This window comes from Ranitomeya variabilis, chromosome 5 (genome assembly GCF_051348905.1).
Source record: "Ranitomeya variabilis isolate aRanVar5 chromosome 5, aRanVar5.hap1, whole genome shotgun sequence".
Classification (NCBI taxonomy): Eukaryota; Metazoa; Chordata; class Amphibia; order Anura; family Dendrobatidae; genus Ranitomeya; species Ranitomeya variabilis.
This window is the reverse complement of record NC_135236.1, coordinates 685,966,200-685,986,503: the sequence shown is the minus strand read 5'-3', so window position 1 is coordinate 685,986,503 and position 20,304 is coordinate 685,966,200.

Here is a 20,304-nt window from a genome sequence, read left to right as displayed (position 1 = left end):
AGTGTATATATACAGAAGTAGTACTGTGCAGTGCATACAGGACAGGAGGAGTGGTACTGCCCAGTGTATATATACAGGATATACCTTTATCATCCCCACCACTCACACCAATTTGTCATGAATCTGGGTTGCTTGGTTGCCCCTGGTTCTTTCTGAAGGGGATTTATCTATATCCCACTTCATAGTTCCGGTTTGGAACCCTCAGCTCTCTGGCGCCCCCTTACCCTCAGGTCAGACACCTAGGATAATTAGTCGCCAGAAAGGCTGCCTGCTATGTACTGGAGGTGGGGCACACACTGCAGTGAGGGTGATATAATTATTCCCAGCTGCAGCCGAGCAATCCTGTTCCATCACTGCCAACGTTACCCACCAGGGCAGGTCACTTCACTCGCCACTAGCTCCTATTTCTTAATTAATAACAGGCCAGGAGCCAACCCAATTAGAGTAATTTACTTCAGAGGATGTGTAAGTACATTATAGAGCAAGGAGAAAGGAAGCTAGTAATTGTATATATTTTACTCCAAAAGGTAGGCAGTGTTTACAAAAGTATAAAAAGATATTAATAAATGAGACAATTATGTATATACAGACAATTACAAAATAAAAAGGCATTAAAGGAAGAAAATCACTTACAGTTCTTTCATATCATGGCTGACCATGCGGCTGGGGAGAGGGGAGTATATGTCCCAATGCATCACAGAGTGTCTCTCAGCTAGTTCCCTGGACAAAGACTACTGCAGAATGAGGTCTCACTATCTTATACCTGTGCCCAAAACCAAGGCACTCCCCCTGTGGTGACCTCACTGGGTGGGTGAATACTTCCCTTTCTTGAAGATATGAAAAAACATTTCTACGCATATCTCAGCGTATGAACCTCGGAGAAGAAAGACTAAATTATCATTATGCTCACTGTCACGATAATGTGAAAATCCCATATTGTGAGTTTGGTTATAGAAGGTACCATGGCACAGATACACGCTGCACATTTGACCCCCCCTTTCTTCCTCACTGCATTCGCTGATACAAAAACAAAGCCCTAAGCAAGGAACACTCTGTGTAACATGATACCAATGTGTAGCAGCCCACACTGAGCAGTTTTATGGCTCTATGCTGAGGGCAGACAAGTCTCCCTACCCTACTTATTCCCCCTCCCACCTAGTACTGGTTGAAAGTGGTATAGAAACCATGAACTTCTATTGTTCTTTTAACCTTATATATAGTGGCACTGATCAGGGCTAGAGATATAAGGATTATATATTCCGGACATCCATTGAGGGATCTATAACTCACTGAAACCGCTAGAAGCTGAACCCAATGAGTGCAAATAGTGGGTTTCTCCGTAAGCGGGTTGTATAACCACGCCGTATTTACACTTAAAAGAATCGCCCTGACGTGGAGCACCTCCTGATCATTGTGTCATCTTTCTACTAGGTTCCTATGCCAAGATAAGTGGGATGATGATTTTTCATAATGCTAAGACAAGGGAATATCCAGCCTCTAAGTGAGGTCACCACAGGGAGAGAGCTTTGGTTTTAAGCTAGGAAATAACAGTGAAACAGGAGTCTTCACGTGTCTTTTGTCTTGGGTCTAGCTGCTGTACAGATGCCTGCTATGCATGTAGATGTATCCCCTCCTACACAGCACACGGTCGGCCATGAGATAAGATGACATAACGAAATGTAAGTGATTTTTCAACGTTAATCCCATTTTATTTGTAATTGTATTCTACATACAATATTTGTCTTCTTTATAATATCTTTTTATACTTTGTAAACACTGCCTACCTTTTTTGGAGTAAAATATAAAATTACTAGCTTGTCTCTCCTTGTTCTATAACAAACGGTCACATCCTCTGAGGTGAATTACGCTACTAATCTGGGTGGGCTCCGGACCTGTTAACAATTAGGAAATTGGAACTGGTGGCACCGAATTTGTCCTGTGTGACTGGGGGGCTTTGTAGCATTTGGCAGCATTGATAATTATTGTTCCGGCCTGAGGTGGGAGTAGTTATATCGACCTTGCTGCAGCATGCCTATTAGCCAGTACAAAGTAAGTCAGCCTTTCTGGCGACTAATTATCCTAGGTGCAGTACCCTGACTGACCTAGGGTTAAGGGGGCGCCAGAGAGCCGGAACTGGGAAGTGGGATATAGATAAATCCCCTTCAGAAAGAACCAGGGGAAACCAAACAACCCCAGTTCATGACAAATTGGTGTGAGTGGTGGGGTTGATAAAGGTATCCTCCCCGTGAACTGTGACATATTATAAGTGGGATCCCTGACATACGGTGGGATTCCTGACATCACCATGACATGGGGTTTCATTTAAGTATAAACACGAAATGGATATATGACCCGCTTATGGAGAAATCTGTTCCTTGCATTTCGTTGGGTTTTGATTCTAGCGATTTCAGTGACTTATAGATCTCTCAGTGGACATTCAGAATATGTAACTTTTATATATTTATCCCTACTTGGGGTCAAGTTATGCCCTACTATTAAGTTTTTACATGAACAAAAGAGCACATGTTGCCACAGCTGCCTTTAGCCAGCTTAAGGCCATAAACTACTCAGTAGGGCTGCTTAACACTGGTGTCAAGTTGCACAGAGTGTGTAGTGAGAAGAGTTTTCTTTGCAGTGTCAAGAGGGGGCTCAGAAAACCAACAGCGTGTGTCTGGAAAGCCATAGAACCTCCTAGAAGTAAACTCCAAATATGGAATATTTACATTATTGTGACACCTCCCATTTTGGACTGCTCTACGGAGGCAGAACCTCTGAGTAATCCTCCACGCTCACCTCGGCAGGTTAGCCCCGACGGGACAACCCGTCAGCATTGCCATGCTCACTGCCCGTTTTGTGTTTGAATGTAAAGTCATACTGCTGGAGGGCAAGGCTCCAGAGCAGCAACCTTCCGTTCTTACCAGACACGGATTGTAGCCAGTGCAGAGGGTTGTGGTTGGTCACCACAGTGAAGGTGCGACCATACAGGTAGGACTGCAAACATTGCAGGGCCCAGACCATGGCCAGGCACTCCTTCTTGATGGTAGAATAGGCCACTTCCCTCGGCAGAAGCGTCTGGCTCAGGTGCAACACGAGGTGCTCTTGGTTCCCCGAGTCGACCTGGCTGAGCACAGCATCGTGCCAAACTCGCTGGCGTCGGTCTGTACCAGGAACGGTCGACTTCTGTCAACTGCCTTTAACACAGAAGAGTTGCACAGTTTTCACAGTCTAGAAAGCCCTTTCACAGCCGTCTGTCCAGTCGACTGTTTGGGGTAGCTTCTTCCAGGTGAGGTCCATCAAGGACTTTGCCAGACTACTATAGTTTTGTACAAAGTGTCTATAGTACCCTTAGTGCCCAGGAGGACATCTGTTATGATCCTGGTGGTAGGATCTCAAACTGACCTGACAAATATACCTTGAGTATATAGGACAAGTTCTGGGGATGTGGAAGCTATACTGACCGCAATCCTGATCCTATCCAAACACACTAAAGGCAGCTGTGGAACGTTACCTGAAAACCTAGACGTCTCGTCACAGCCTAAGAAACTGACTACCCCTAGAAAGAAAGCAAAGACCTCACTTGCCTCAGAGAAATATACCCCAAAGTTTTAGATAGCCCCCCACAAATAATAACGGTGAGTCAAGGGGAAAACACAAACGTAGAGATGAAACAGATTTAGCAAATGAGGCCCGCTAATACTAGATAGGCAGAAAATAGATAGGTGTCTGTGCGGTCAGGACAAAAACTATCAAAAGTAAACCACGCAGAGAATACAAGAACCCCCACACCGACTCACGATGTGAGGGGCGCACTCTGCACCCCAGAACTAACCAGCAAGCAAAAAATCACATAAAAGCAAGCTGGGCTGAACTCATAATATAATGAGAAACGTTTTCAAGGAAATAATGAGAAACTGAACAAGCAAACTTAGCTTCTCATAGCAGGAGACTGGTCACAAGGAATATTCAGGAGAGCACAGGATCAGGACTGAATACACCGACAGCAGGCGACAAGTAAAGGTCCAGGTGAGTTAAATAGGCCCAGCCTAGCAGGAGATGAAACAGCTGAGCCCAGCCAAGACCAGCCATATCGCTAAAGGCCACCAGAGGGAGCCCAATACCAAACTCACACAGTACCACTCATGACCACAGGAGGGAGCCCGAGAACGGAATTCACAACAGTACCCCCCCCTTGAGGAGGGGTCACCGAACCCTCAACAGAGCTTCCAGGCCGATCAGGACGAACCAAATCGGCCGCATGGACATCGGAGGCGACAACCCAGGAATTATCCTCCTGACCATAACCCTTCCATTTCACTAAGTGCTGAAGCCTCCGTCTCGAAATACGAGAATCCAAGATCTTCTCCACCACATATTCCAACTCCCCCTCGACCAAGACCGGAGCAGGAGGATCAACAGTAGGGACCACAGGCACCACATATCTCCGCAACAATGACCTATGGAACACATTATGATTGGCAAACGATGTTGGGAGGTCCAAACGAAAAGACACAGGGTTGAGGATTTCCAAAATCTTATAAGGACCGATGAAACGAGGCTTGAACTTAGGAGAGGAAACCTTCATCGGGACATAATGAGAAGACAACTATACCAAATCCCCCACACGAAGTCGGGGACCCACACAGCGACGGCGGTTAGCAAAGCGCTGAGCCTTCTCTTGGGACAAAGTCAAATTGTCCACCACATGGTTCCAAATCTGCTGCAACCTATCCACCACAGAATCCACCCCAGGACAGTCAGAAGACTCAACCTGACCCGAGGAGAAACGAGGATGAAAACCAGAATTGCAAAAGAAAGGTGAAACCAAAGTAGCAGAACTAGCCCGATTATTGAGGGCGAACTCAGCCAATGGCAAAAAGGTCACCCAATCATCCTGGTCAGCAGAAACAAAACATCTCAAATAAGTTTCCAAGGTCTGATTAGTTCGTTCGGTTTGACCATTCGTCTGAGGATGGAAGGCTGACGAAAAAGACAATTCAATGTCTATCTTAGCACAAAAGGATCGCCAAAATCTGGACACAAACTGTGATCCTCTGTCGGACACAATATTCTCCGGAATACCATGTAAACGAACCACATTCTGAAAAACAATGGCACCAAATCGGAGGAGGAAGGCAACTTGGGCAAGGGTACCAAATGGACCATTTTGGAAAAACGATCACAAACCACCCAGATGACAGACATCTTCTGAGAGACAGGAAGATCTGAAATAAAATCCATGGAAATATGCGTCCAAGGCCTCTTCGGGACAGGCAAAGGCAAAAGCAATCCACTGGCACGAGAACACGAAGGCTTGGCCCGAGCACAAATCCCACAGGACTGCACAAAGGAACGCACATCCCGCGACAAGGAAGGCCACCAAAAGGATCTCGCCACCAAATCCCTGGTACCAAAAATCCCAGGATGACCCGCCAACACCGAAGAATGAACCTCGGAAATAACTCTACTGGTCCATCTGTCTGGGACAAACAGTCTCTCTGGTGGACAACGGTCAGGTCTATTGGCCTGAAACTCCTGCAACACCCGTCGCAGATCAGGAGAGATAGCAGACAAAATCACCCCCTCTTTGAGGACACCAGTCGGTTCAGAAACCTCCGGGGAGTCAGGTACAAAACTCCTAGAAAGGGCATCAGCCTTCACGTTTTTCGAACCCGGAAGATATGAAACCACGAAATTGAAACGAGAGAAAAACAGCGACCATCGAGCCTGTCTCGGATTCAACCGTTTGGCAGACTCGAGATAAGTCAAATTCTTGTGATCCGTCAAGACCACCACACGATGCTTGGCTCCCTCAAGCCCATGTCACCACTCCTCAAATGCCCACTTCATTGCCAACAACTCTCGATTACCAACATCATAATTCCGCTCGGCAGGTGAAAACTTTCTTGAAAAGAAAGCACATGGTCTCATCACAGAGCCATCAGAGCTTCTCTGCGACAAAACAGCCCCTGCTCCAATCTCTGAAGCATCAACCTCGACCTGAAAGGGAAGAGAGACATCGGGCTGGCGCAAGACAGGAGCCGAAGAAAACCGACGTTTCAACTCCTGAAAGGCCTCCACGGCCGCAGGAGACCAATTCGTCACATTAGAACCCTTCTTGGTCAAATCCGTCAAAGGCTTCACCACACTAGAAAAATTAGTGATGAAGCGACGGTAAAAATTAGCAAAATCCAAGAACTTCTGAAGACTCTTCACAGATGTAGGTTGAGTCCAGTCATGAATAGCCTGGACCTTGACTGGATCCATCTCGATAGTAGAAGGAGAAAAAATAATGCCCAAAAAGGAAACCTTCTGGACTCCGAAGAGACATTTAGAGCCCTTCACAAACAAGGCATTGGCACGCAGGACCATCCTGACCTGCTTCACATGAGACTCCCAATCATCAGAAAAGACCAAAATATCATCCAGGTACACAATCATAAATCTATCCAGGTACTCTCGGAAGATATCGTGCATGAAGGACTGAAACACAGAGGGGGCATTAGAAAGCCCAAAAGGCATCACCAAGTACTCAAAATGGCCTTCAGGCGTATTAAATGCTGTTTTCCATTCATCGCCCTGCTTTATGCGCACAAGATTATACGCTCCACGAAGATCTATCTTGGTGAACCAACTGGCCCCCCTAATCCGGGCAAACAGATCGGACAACAGTGGCAAGGGATACTGAAATTTGACCGTGATGTTATTTAGAAGGCGATAATCTATACAGGGTCTCAGAGAACCATCCTTCTTGGCCACAAAAAAGAACCCCGCACCCAAAGGGGACGAGGACGGGCGAATATGTCCCTTCTCCAAGGACTCCTTTATATAACTCCGCATAGCGGTATGTTCTGGTACAGACAAATTAAAAAGTCGTCCCTTAGGGAACTTACTACCAGGAATCAGATTTATGGCACAATTACAATCCCTATGAGGAGGTAGGGCACTGGATTTGGGCTCATCAAATACATCCTGGTAGTCCGACAAAAATTCAGGGACTTCAGAAGGAGTAGAAGAAGCAATTGACACCAAAGGAGCATCGCCATGAATCCCCTGGCACCCCCAACTTGACACAGACATTGCTTTCCAATCCAGGACTGGATTATGAGCCTGCAGCCATGGCAGACCCAACACGACAACATCATGCAAATTATGTAGCACCAGAAAGCGAATTACCTCCTGATGTACAGGAGCCATGCACATGGTCACTTGAGTCCAGTACTGAGGTTTATTCTTGGCCAATGGCGTAGCATCAATTCCCTTTAGTGGAATAGGGAACTGTAAAGGCTCCAAGATAAAACCACAGCGCTTGGCAAATGACAAATCCATCAAATTCAGGGCAGCACCTGAATCCACAAAAGCCATAACTGGGTAGGATGACAGAGAGCAAATCAAAGTAACAGACAAAATGAATTTAGGTTGTACAGTACCAATGGTGACAAACTTGGCAACCTTTTTTGTGCGCTTAGAGCATGCTGAGATAACATGAGCAGAATCACCACAGTAAAAGCACAACCCATTCTGACGTCTGTGGTTTTGCCGTTCAACTCTGGTCAGAATCCTGTCACATTGCATAGGCTCAGGTTTCTGCTCAGAAAATACCGCCAGAGGGTGCACAGGTTTGCGCTCCCGCAAACGCCGATCAATCTGAATGGCCAAAGACATTGACTCATTCAGACCCGTCGGCGTGGGGAACCCCACCATAACATCTTTAAGGGCTTCAGAAAGACGCTTTCTGAAAATCGCCGCCAGGGCGCACTCATTCCACTGAGTGAGCACTGACCACTTCCTAAACTTCTGACAATAAACCTCTGCTTCATCCCGACCCTGAGAGAGAGCCAGCAAAACCATCTCTGCTTGGTCTACCAGATTTGGTTCCTCATAAAGCACTCCAAGCGCCAGAAAAAACGCATCAACATTTAGCAGTGCCGGATCTCCTGGCGCCAAAGAGAATGCCCAATCTTGAGGGTCACCTCGCAACAAAGAAATAACAATTTTGACTTGCTGAACAGAGTCGCCAGATGAGCGAGGTCTCAGAGAAAGGAATAACTTACAATTATTCTTAAAGTTCAAAAACCTAGATCTATCTCCGGAGAACAGCTCAGGAATAGGTATTTTAGGCTCTGACATAGGACTACGGACTACATAATCCTGAATGCCCTGTACCCTTGCAGTGAGATGATCCACACTAGAAGACAGACTCTGAATGTCCATATTAGTAGCTGCATACAGAACCACCCAGAGATTAAGGGGAGAAGAGAGGCAAAACACAGTGCAGAGGAGAAAAAAAAAAAAATGACCATAAGATTTCTCTTCTCCCTCTTTAGCTGCAGTAACAGTTTCGAGCCTGCTGTACTGTTATGATCCTGGTGGTAGGATCTCAAACTGACCAGACAAATATACCCTGAGTATATAGGACAAGTTCTGGGGATGTGGAAGCTATACTGACCGCAATCCTGATCCTATCCAAACACACTAAAGGCAGCTGTGGAACGTTACCTGAAAACCTAGACGTCTCGTCACAGCCTGAGAAACTGACTACCCCTAGAGAGAAAGCAAAGACCTCACTCGCCTCAGAGAAATATACCCCAAAGTTTTAGATAGCCCCCCACAAATAATAACGGTGAGTAAAGGGGAAAACACAAACGTAGAGATGAAACAGATTTAGCAAATGAGGCCCGCTTATACTAGATAGGCAGAAAATAGATAGGTGTCTGTGCGGTCAGTACAAAAACTATCAAAAGTAAACCACGCAGAGAATACAAGAACCCCCACACCGACTCACGATGTGAGGGGCGCACTCTGCACCCCAGAACTAACCAGCAAGCAAAAAATCACATAAAAGCAAGCTGGGCTGAACTCATAATATAATGAGAAACGTTTTCAAGGAAATAATGAGAAACTGAACAAGCAAACTTAGCTTCTCATAGCAGGAGACTGGTCACAAGGAATATTCAGGAGAGCACAGGATCAGGACTGAATACACCGACAGCAGGCGACAAGTAAAGGTCCAGGTGAGTTAAATAGGCCCAGCCTAGCAGGAGATGAAACAGCTGAGCCCAGCCAAGACCAGCCATATCTGTTGTGAATTCTGTTTGTGGGCTCCCTCTGGTGGCTACTGGTGGTACTGGCTGACTTCTGTTCCTTATTTCCAGTGCACCTGTTTCCATCAGGAAATGGGAGTTTTCTATATAGTCTGGCTTCTCAGTCATTCTAGTGCCGGCTATCAATGTTACCAGAGTTCCTCTGTTGCTTGCTACCTGCTCCTAAGTCTGCTGACTCAGCTAAGTTGAATCATTAGTATTTTTTGTATGTTTTGTCCAGCGTGCACTTATATGAATCTTGCTGCTGGAAGCTCTAGCGAACTGAAATGACCACTCCGGTGTCATGAGTTGATATCGGAGTTAAGGTAATTTCAGGATGGTATTTTGTAGGGTTTTAAGTTGACCGCGAAGTCCTCTTTTGTATTTTCTGCTATTTAGTTAGTGGGCCTCTCTGTGCTGAACCTGTATTCATACTATGTACGTGTTTTCCTCTCTGCTAACCGTTATTATATGTTGGGGGCTGCTATTACTTTTGGGGTTTCCCTGGAGGCAAGCCAGGTCTGTGTTTTCCTCTGTTAGGGGTAGCTAGATCTCCGGCTGGTGCGAGACATCTAGGGATAAAACGTAGGCATGTTCCCCGGCTATTGTTAGTTGTGCGTTAGGTTCAGAATCGCGGTCAGCTTAGATTCCATCTTCCTAGAGCTAGTCCTGTTTCTGACTATGTCCCTGCCATTGGGAATCATGACAGTATAGCCGGCCCAAAAAGTGGTTAAAAGTATTGGCTGAAGAAAGAGAGAAAAGAAGTTCCTCACAACTTTTTTTTTTTTTTTGCTCTGAAGTTCTGTTTGGCCATAATTGCAGCCTGCTGCTTTTCTCTCCTCTTAATCCCTGAATGGCTCAGGTCTCAGCTGTTGAAAAATGGATATCCAGAGTTTAGCTTCAAATCTGAATAATCTTGCTTCTAAGGTGCAAAATATACAAGACTTTGTCATACATGCTTCTATGTCTGAACCTAAAATTCCTATGCCAGAGTTTTTTTCTGGAGATAGATCTCGTTTTTTGAATTTTAAGCACAATTGTAAATTGTATCTTTCTCTGAGATCTCACTCCGCTGGAGACCCTGCTCAGCAGGTTAAGATTGTTATTTCCCTGTTGCGGGGTGACCCCCAGAATTGGGCATTTGCATTGGCGCCAGGGGATCCTGCGCTGCTCAGTGTTGATGCGTTTTTTCTGGCGCTGGGGTTGCTCTATGAGGAACCTAATTTGGAGATTCAGGCAGAAAAAGCCTTGATGGCCCTTTCTCAAGGGCATGATGAAGCTGAAATATATTGTCAAAAATTTCGAAAATGGTCTGTGCTTACTCAGTGGAATGAGTGCGCCCTGGCGGCGAATTTCAGAGAGGGTCTCTCGGACGCCGTTAAAGATGTTATGGTGGGGTTTCCTACGCCCACAGGTCTGAATGATTTCATGACAATGGCTATTCAGATTGACCGGCGTTTGCGGGAGCGCAAACCTGTGCACCATTTGGCGGTGTCCTCTGAGCGGGCTCCGGAGAATATGCAATGTGATAGAATTCTATCCAGAAGCGAACGGCAGAATTACAGGCGTAAAAATGGGTTGTGCTTCTATTGTGGTGATTCTACTCATGTTATATCAGCATGCTCTAGACGCACAAAAAAGGTTGATAAGTCTTTTGAAATTGGCACTTTGCAGTCTAAGTTTATTTTGTCAGTGACTCTGATTTGTTCGTTATCTTCTATTACCGTGGATGCCTATGTGGATTCTGGCGCCTCCCTGAGTCTTATGGATTGGTCCTTTGCCAGGCGCTGTGGGTTTGATCTAGAGCCTTTGGAAGTCCCTATTCCTTTAAAGGGTATTGACTCTACACCACTGGCTAGGAATAAACCACAATACTGGACACAAGTGACTATGTGTATGACTCCTGACCATCGGGAGGTGATTCGCTTTCTTGTGTTGTACAACTTGCATGATGTCTTAGTGCTTGGATTGCCATGGTTACAAACTCATAACCCAGTCCTTGACTGGAAGACAGTGTCTGTGGTAAGCTGGGGATGTCAGGGGACTCATGGGGAAGTACCTTTGGTTTCCATTGCTTCATCTACTCCCTCTGAGGTTCCGGCATTTCTGTCTGACTACTGTGATGTTTTTGAGGAGCCTAAAATTAGTTCTCTCCCTCCTCACAGGGATTGCGATTGTGCTATAGATTTGATTCCTGGCAGCAAATTTCCTAAGGGTCGCTTGTTCAATCTGTCAGTGCCAGAGCATGCTGCTATGCGTGAGTACATTAAAGAGTCCTTGGAAAAGGGACATATTCATCCTTCCTCATCCCCTTTGGGAGCAGGTTTTTTTTTCGTGGGTAAAAAAGATGGCTCCCTTAGGCCTTGTATTGATTATCGGCTGTTGAATAAGATTACAGTCAAATACCAGTATCCTTTGCCACTATTGACTGATTTGTTTGCCCGTATTAAGGGGGCAAGGTGGTTCTCTAAGATCGATCTTCGGGGTGCGTATAATTTGGTGCGGATTAAACAGGGAGATGAGTGGAAAACCGCATTTAATACGCCTGAGGGCCATTTTGAGTATTTGGTAATGCCTTTTGGTCTTTCGAATGCCCCTTCAGTCTTTCAGTCCTTTTTGCACAATATTTTCCGTGAATATCTGGATGGATTTATGATTGTGTATTTGGATGATATTTTGATTTTTTCGGATGACTGGGAGTCGCATGTTCAACAGGTTAGGAAGGTTTTTCAGGTTTTACGGGCTAATTCTTTGTTTGTAAAGGGTTCAAAGTGCATTTTTGGGGTTCAGAAGATTTCTTTTTTGGGGTACATTTTTTCCCCTTCTTCTATTGAGATGGATCCTGTCAAGGTTCGGGCTATCTGTGATTGGACGCAGCCTACTTCCCTGAAGAGTCTTCAGAAATTCTTGGGCTTTGCTAACTTTTATCGTCGATTTATAGCTGGTTTTTCAAGTGTGGTTAAGCCTCTGACTGATTTGACTAAGAAGGGTGCTGATGTTGCCAATTGGTCCTCTGCGGCTGTGGAGGCCTTTCGGGAGCTTAAGCGCCGCTTTTCTTCTGCCCCTGTGTTACGCCAGCCTGATGTTTCACTCCCTTTTCAGGTCGAGGTGGATGCTTCCGAGATTGGAGCTGGGGCGGTTTTGTCACAGAGAAGTTCCGATTGCTCAGTGATGAGACCATGTGCGTTCTTCTCTCGAAAATTTTCGCCCGCTGAGCGAAATTATGATGTTGGTAATCGGGAGCTTTTGGCTATGAAGTGGGCATTTGAGGAGTGGCGTCATTGGCTTGAGGGTGCCAGACATCAGGTTGTGGTCTTGACTGATCACAAGAACCTGATTTACCTTGAGTCTGCCAGGCGTCTGAATCCTAGACAGGCGCGCTGGTCGTTGTTTTTCTCTCAGTTTAATTTTGTGGTCTCATATCTGCCAGGTTCAAAAAATGTGAAGGCAGATGCCCTTTCTAGGAGTTTTGAGCCTGACTCCCCGGGTGATTCTGAGCCTACAGGTATCCTTAAGGATGGAGTGATATTGTCTGCTGTCTCCCCAGACTTGCGACGTGCTTTGCAGGAGTTTCAGGTGGATAGGCCTGATCGTTGTCCGCCTGGGAGACTGTTTGTCCCAGATCAGTGGATCAGTAGAGTCATTTTGGAGGTTCATTCTTCTGCATTGGCAGGTCACCCTGGAATCTTTGGTACCAGAGATTTGGTGGCCAGGTCTTTCTGGTGGCCTTCCCTGTCTCGGGATGTGCGTATTTTTGTACAGTCTTGTGATGTTTGTGCTCGGGCCAAGCCTTGCTGTTCTCGGGCCAGTGGATTGTTGTTGTCTTTGCCTGTTCCAAAGAGGCCTTGGACGCACATCTCGATGGACTTTATTTCGGATCTCCCGGTTTCTCAGAAAATGTCCGTCATTTGGGTGGTGTGTGACCGTTTTTCTAAAATGGTTCATTTGGTACCCTTGCCCAAATTGCCGTCTTCATCGGAGTTGGTTCCTTTATTTTTTCAGAATGTGGTTCGGTTACATGGTATACCGGAAAACATCGTTTCTGACAGAGGATCCCAATTCGTATCTAGATTCTGGCGGGCGTTTTGTGCTAGGATGGGCATTGATTTGTCGTTTTCGTCTGCATTCCATCCTCAGACGAATGGCCAGACTGAACGAACTAATCAGACCTTGGAGACTTATTTGAGGTGTTTTGTGTCTGCTGATCAGGATGATTGGGTCGCCTTTTTGCCGTTGGCAGAGTTTGCCCTCAATAATCGGGCCAGTTCTGCCACTCTGGTTTCTCCTTTCTTTTGCAATTCAGGGTTTCACCCTCGGTTTTCATCTGGCCAGGTGGAATCTTCGGATTGTCCGGGAGTGGACAATATGGTGGATAGACTGCACCGGATTTGGAGTCAGGTGGTGGACAATTTGAAGTTGTCTCAGGAGAAGACTCAGCAGTTTGCTAATCGTCATCGTCATTTGGGTCATCGTCTTCGTGTTGGGGACTTGGTGTGGTTATCTTCTCGTTTTGTCCCTATGAAGGTCTCTTCTCCTAAGTTTAAACCTCGGTTCATAGGTCCTTATAAGATTTTGGAGATTCTTAATCCTGTATCTTTTCGTTTGGACCTACCAGCTTCCTTTGCTATTCATAACGTCTTCCATCGGTCATTGTTGCGGAGGTACGAGGTACCGGTTGTTCCTTCTGTTGAGCCTCCTGCTCCTGTGCTTGTGGAGGGGGAATTGGAGTATGTTGTGGAGAAGATTTTGGACTCTCGCGTTTCCAGACGGAGACTTCAATATTTGGTTAAATGGAAGGGATACGGTCAGGAAGATAATTCTTGGGTGACTGCTTCTGACGTTCATGCCTCTGATTTGGTCCGTGCCTTTCATAGGGCTCATCCAGATCGCCCTTATGAGGGTTCGGTGCCCCCTCCTCAAGGGGGGGGTACTGTTGTGAATTCTGTTTGTGGGTTCCCTCTGGTGGCTACTGGTGGTACTGGCTGACTTCTGTTCCTTATTTCCAGTGCACCTGTTTCCATCAGGAAATGGGAGTTTTCTATATAGTCTGGCTTCTCAGTCATTCTAGTGCCGGCTATCAATGTTACCAGAGTTCCTCTGTTGCTTGCTACCTGCTCCTAAGTCTGCTGACTCAGCTAAGTTGAATCATTAGTATTTTTTGTATGTTTTGTCCAGCGTGCACTTATATGAATCTTGCTGCTGGAAGCTCTAGCGAACTGAAATGACCACTCCGGTGTCATGAGTTGATATCGGAGTTAAGGTAATTTCAGGATGGTATTTTGTAGGGTTTTAAGTTGACCGCGAAGTCCTCTTTTGTATTTTCTGCTATCTAGTTAGTGGGCCTCTCTGTGCTGAACCTGTATTCATACTACGTACGTGTTTTCCTCTCTGCTAACCGTTATTATATGTTGGGGGCTGCTATTACTTTTGGGGTTTCCCTGGAGGCAAGCCAGGTCTGTGTTTTCCTCTGTTAGGGGTAGCTAGATCTCCGGCTGGTGCGAGACATCTAGGGATAAAACGTAGGCATGTTCCCCGGCTATTGTTAGTTGTGCGTTAGGTTCAGAATCGCGGTCAGCTTAGATTCCATCTTCCTAGAGCTAGTCCTGTTTTGTCTATGTCCCTGCCATTGGGAATCATGACACATATCGCTAAAGGCCACCAGAGGGAGCCCAAGACCAAACTCACACAGTACCACTCATGACCACAGGAGGGAGCCCGAGAACGGAATTCACAACAGACATCACCTGTTTCTTGGTGCTGGGGGTGGGCCAGGACATGATCGCATCCACTTTCCCAGGCTCTGGCCTCATGAAGCCCCTGCCTACCCGGTGCCCCAGGTAGTGGACCTCTCTCATGCTCATCTGGCACTTTCCCGGCTTGGGGGTCAGGCCTACTTGGTGAATTCGCCTGAGCATCTCTTGTAGATGCTGCAGGTGTTCCTCCCAGGAGGAAATGAAGATGGCAATGTCATCCAAGTACGCCACTGTGTACTTCTCCAGTCCCTGTAGCAGGTGGTTGACCATCCGCTGGAAAGTGGCAGGGGCATTCTTCATGCCCAATGGCATGACTATGGACTCGTACAGTCCAAAGGGGTGATAAAGGCAGACTTCTCCTGCGCCTCGAGGCTCAGGGGAATCTTCCAGTATCCCCGACTCAAATCCATTATGGACAGATATTTGTTGCCAGCTAACCGTTCAAGCAGCTCCTCAATGCGTGGCATTGGATGCGTGTCAGAGGCAGTGATGGCGTTGAGCCACCTGCAGTCCATGCAGAACCGGTTGGTCCAATATTTCTTTGTCACGAGAACTACAGGTGAGGCCCATGTGCTTTTGGACCGTTGAATCACCCCCAGCTGTAACATCTCATCGATCTCCTGGCTCATTATTCTGCTGCACTTCGTTGGAGATCCTATAGGGTGTTCGCCATAGTGGGGCATGATTCCCGGTGTCCACCTCATGGACCGCTAACTTACTCCTTCAAGGTCAGTAGGAGAACATGGCCTGGAAGGGTTGCAGCCTGGTTCGAAGCTGCGACCGCTGGGGTTCGGTTATCAAGGCGCTTACCTCCACGTCCTCGATGGACCCACTGGCCTTGGCTTGGGCCAGCATGTCCAGGAGGGGGTATTCCTCCCCGTCTTTGGGCAGGCTGCAGACTGGTAGGACATAGGCTTCACGTTCGTGTCAAGCCTTAATCATATTGATGTGAAAGGCATTTCACCTACCCCGAGCATGGTCAAACCTATTATTGACCCACCTGTAGGTCCGCTCTCGGGCATTCTGGTCACAGCAGTGCTTCTGGTCAGCCTGAGCCTGCGTCTGCGTCATGTTGTCATGCACCTACTGCGTTAAGGTCTGCATTTTGTCATGGAAGCGCATGACATACTCCACGATGGACACTTCAGAAGGGTTTGGCTGCTCTTCCAAGGATTCTCTTACCAACCCAGGGGGTCCCCGGACTCGCCTCCCATACAGGAGCTTGAAGGGTGAGAACCCCGTTGAGGCCTGCGGAACCTCTCTGTAAGAGAATAGCAGGTGTGGGCGGTACCGCTCCCCATTGCCTCCTTGGGTCTCAACCAGCATGCGTAGCATCTGTTTGAGGGTACTATTGTAGCAGCGTTCACACAAACCATTGATCTGGGGGTGATTCGCGCTCAATACCAAATGCTTCACCTGCATTTTCTTACAGAGAGCCTCCATTAGGCGAGACATGAATTGCGTCGCTTGATCGGTAAGCATCTCCCTGGGAAATCCTACCTGTGAAAAAATGGCCAACAGTGCAACCACCACCTTATCCTCCCTGGTTGAGGACAGAGACACTGCCTTTGGGTACCGCATAGCGTAGTCCAGGGCTCCTACTAGAAATTTCGGGGCCCCATACTGGCAAAATTTTCAGGGCCCCCTAAAGACTCCGCCCAGGCTCCACCCCAGCCCCGCCTCCAACCCTTGAACTGTCCACAGCACCACCGCTGTCTCTTGGAAAAACTCCACTTCTCACCAATCACACATTAACAGTTCCCATCACCAGATCACACACATAGCCAGCAGATTTTGTTTTGGCCAAAAGGTTTTTTTAATCTGCCACGATGACAAGGTAGACTCTTTTGGCCAGGCCCTACTCTACTCTAACTTACTAAACATTTGTTAAAATATGCAATACAATTTAGGTATATTTTTATTTTTCAATTTTTCAAATGACCAATAATACCACATACAAGGGACAAATACCACAACACCATGACCAGACACCACATTATCACCACATAGTGACCTATAATACTATCTACAAGGGATAAATACTGCCACACCATGTGCAGACCACATATTACCACCACAGTAACCGAACAATATCGCATACAAGGGACAAATACCACCGCAACATGTACAGACCACATATTATCACCACATGGTGACCAACTACATACAAGGAACAAATACCAACACAACATGACCAGACCACATATTACCACCACACAGTGACTGAATAATAGCACGTACAAGGAACAAATACCACCACACCGTGACCAGACCACATATTACCACCACATAGTGACCAAATAATAGCACATACAAGGAACAAATACCGCCACACCATGGCCGGACAACATATTACCACCACATTGTGACTGAATAGTACAATACTGATCATTAATAAAAAAAAATACTATCACCATAAGTGCCATTATACATAGGAGATCTGTACTTAGTATGCAGTGTCTGTGTACAGATAATACAGTGGTCCCCGGTGCCATTATACACAGGAGCTCTATATATAGTGTCAGTGTACAGGTAATACAGGGATCACTAGTGACATTATACACAGGAGCTCTGTGTATAGTGTCAGTTTACAGGTAATACAGTGATCTCCAGTGACATTATACACAGGAGCTCTGTATATAGTGTACAGATAATATAGTGATCACCAGTGACATTATACACAGGAGCTCTGTGTACAGTATATGGTGTCAGTGTACAGGTAACATACTGACTCACCAGTGACGTCTCTAGCTGAAGTCCTTCATCTTTGCGTTTCTTTTTAATCCAGAGCAGACCGCCATCACTTCTTTCATCCAGGACTCGCCTCTGCATAAAATAACACAGTTATCTAGAGCACGGCTTCCAGAGCACATTCCCCACTTTTTTCCTTTCTTCTACACTACCCATCTGAATACAGACATTCACCCACCATTAATATATACTGTAATTGGTTATTATGCAACCCACCATTCCAAATATAAATTATAATACGCCACTGAGCCCCTTCTAGCTATACATAGCCACTTTCCCCATTTAATATATAAATTAATTAGCACCTGTACTCTTTCCCCCAATTTATTTCCAGTCACTTTATCCTCAACGATCCCACTATGTACCTCCCGCTCTAACCCTAAGGGTCCCTTTCCACTTGCGAGAGAAAAAACGGTCCGTAATCTGGACCGAAAAAACGTATGTAACGTATGCGATTGTCATGCGAGTGTCATGCGAGTGCAATGCGGTTTTTAATCGCATCATCCATTTTTTGGAATCGCATCATCCGTATGACATCCGTATTACTGTCCGATTTGTACGCACCGGTGTCCTTTGAAAAGCCGGCAAATCAGTGCTGTGTACAGTAAAATCACACTGACAGGTTAGAATAGACTAGATATATACACATAGAATAGGTATATATACATATATATATGTCAGTGAGACACCTATATATGTATATTTATATTTAATGCAGCGCTAGATAGCATAAAAGCCGCTAATTCAATTGCCGGCTTCTGCTATCTCCTTCACAAACCCGACAGGATATGAGACATGGATTACATACAGTAAACCATCTCATATCCCCTTTTTTTTTGCATATTCCACACTACTAATGTTAGTAGTGTGTATGTGCAAAATTTCGGCGCTGTAGCTATTAAATTTAAGGGTTAAATCGCGGAAAAAATTGGCGTGGGCTCCCGCGCAATTTTCTCCGCCAGAGTGGTAAAGCCAGTGACTGAGGGCAGATATTAATAGCCTAGAGAGGGTCCATGGTTATTGGCCCCCCCTGGCTACAAACATCTGCCCCCAGCCACCCCAGAAAAGGCACATCTGGAAGATGCGCCTATTCTGGCACTTGGCCACTCTCTTCCCACTCCCTGTAGCGGTGGGATATGGGGTAATGAAGGGTTAATGCCACCTTGCTATTGTAAGGTGACATTAAGCCAGATTAATAATGGAGAGGCGTCAATTATGTCACCTATCCATTATTAATCCAATTGTATGAATTGAACTGAAGACCCTCGCTTGACAAAATAATAAACCCACAATATACATACCTTCTGATGAACTGTCACGTCCCACGAGGTAAATGCATCTGAAGGGGTTAAAATATTTTACAGGCAGGAGCCCTGCAAATGCAGCTGTGCTCCTGTCTGTAAGCCCCGGCGAATGAAGGAAATGTAGGTCAATGACCTATAGTTACCTTCAGTCGCGGTGATGCGCCCCCTGCTGGATGTCCTCATATGACCTCGAGCGTGGGAAAAAGTTCCCAGGCTGCAGTTCACTACACCATTGGCTCTCCCCACCCCCACCTTCAATTCAATTGCTGTTCACCGTCCCTCACGCTCACTTGATGTGCAGTCCCCATCACCCCACACTTCATCATTTGCAGTCCACCTTACTTCATCATTTAGTCCCCTATCCCCCCCTTCACTTCATCTGCAGTCCCCCTTACTTTATCATTTGCAGCCCCCTATCATTTCATCATGCGCAGTACTCCCTCAAACACAATTCATCATCTTTAGTCTCCATTACTCCCACATCATCATTTGCCGTTCCCATCACCCCCACATCATCATTTGCAGTCCGCATCACCCCCACATCATCATTTGCAGTCCACATCACCCCCACATCATCATTTGCAGTCCCCATCACCCCCACTTCATCATTTGCAGTCCACATCACCCCCACATCATCATTTGCAGTCCGCATCACCCCCACATCATCATTTGCAGTCCGCATCACCCCCACTTCATCATTTGCAGTCCACATCACCCCCACATCATCATTTGCAGTCCCCATCACCCCCACTTCATCATTTGCAGTCCCCATCACCCCCACTTCATCATTTGCAGTCCACATCACCCCCACTTCATCATTTGCAGTCCGCATCACCCCCACTTCATCATTTGCAGCCCCCTATCATTTCATCATGCGCAGTGCCCCCTCAAACACACTTCATCATCTGCAGCCCCCTATCATTTCATCATGCGCAGTGCCCCCTCAAACACACTTCATCATCTGCAGCCCCCTATCATTTCATCATGCGCAGTGCCCCCTCTAACACACTTCATCATCTGCAGCCCCCTATCATTTCATCATGCGCAGTGCCCCCTCTAACACACTTCATCATCTGCAGCCCCCTATCATTTCATCATGCGCAGTGCCCCCTCTAACACACTTCATCATCTGCAGCCCCCTATAATTTCATCATGCGCAGTGCCCCCTCAAACACACTTCATCATCTGCAGCCCCCTATCATTTCATCATGCGCAGTGCCCCCTCAAACACACTTCATCATCTGCAGCCCCCTATCATTTCATCATGCGCAGTGCCCCCTCAAACACACTTCATCATCTGCAGCCCCCTATCATTTCATCATGCGCAGTGCCCCCTCAAACCCTCAAACACACTTCATCATCTGCAGCCCCCTATCATTTCATCATGCGCAGTGCCCCCTCTAACACACTTCATCA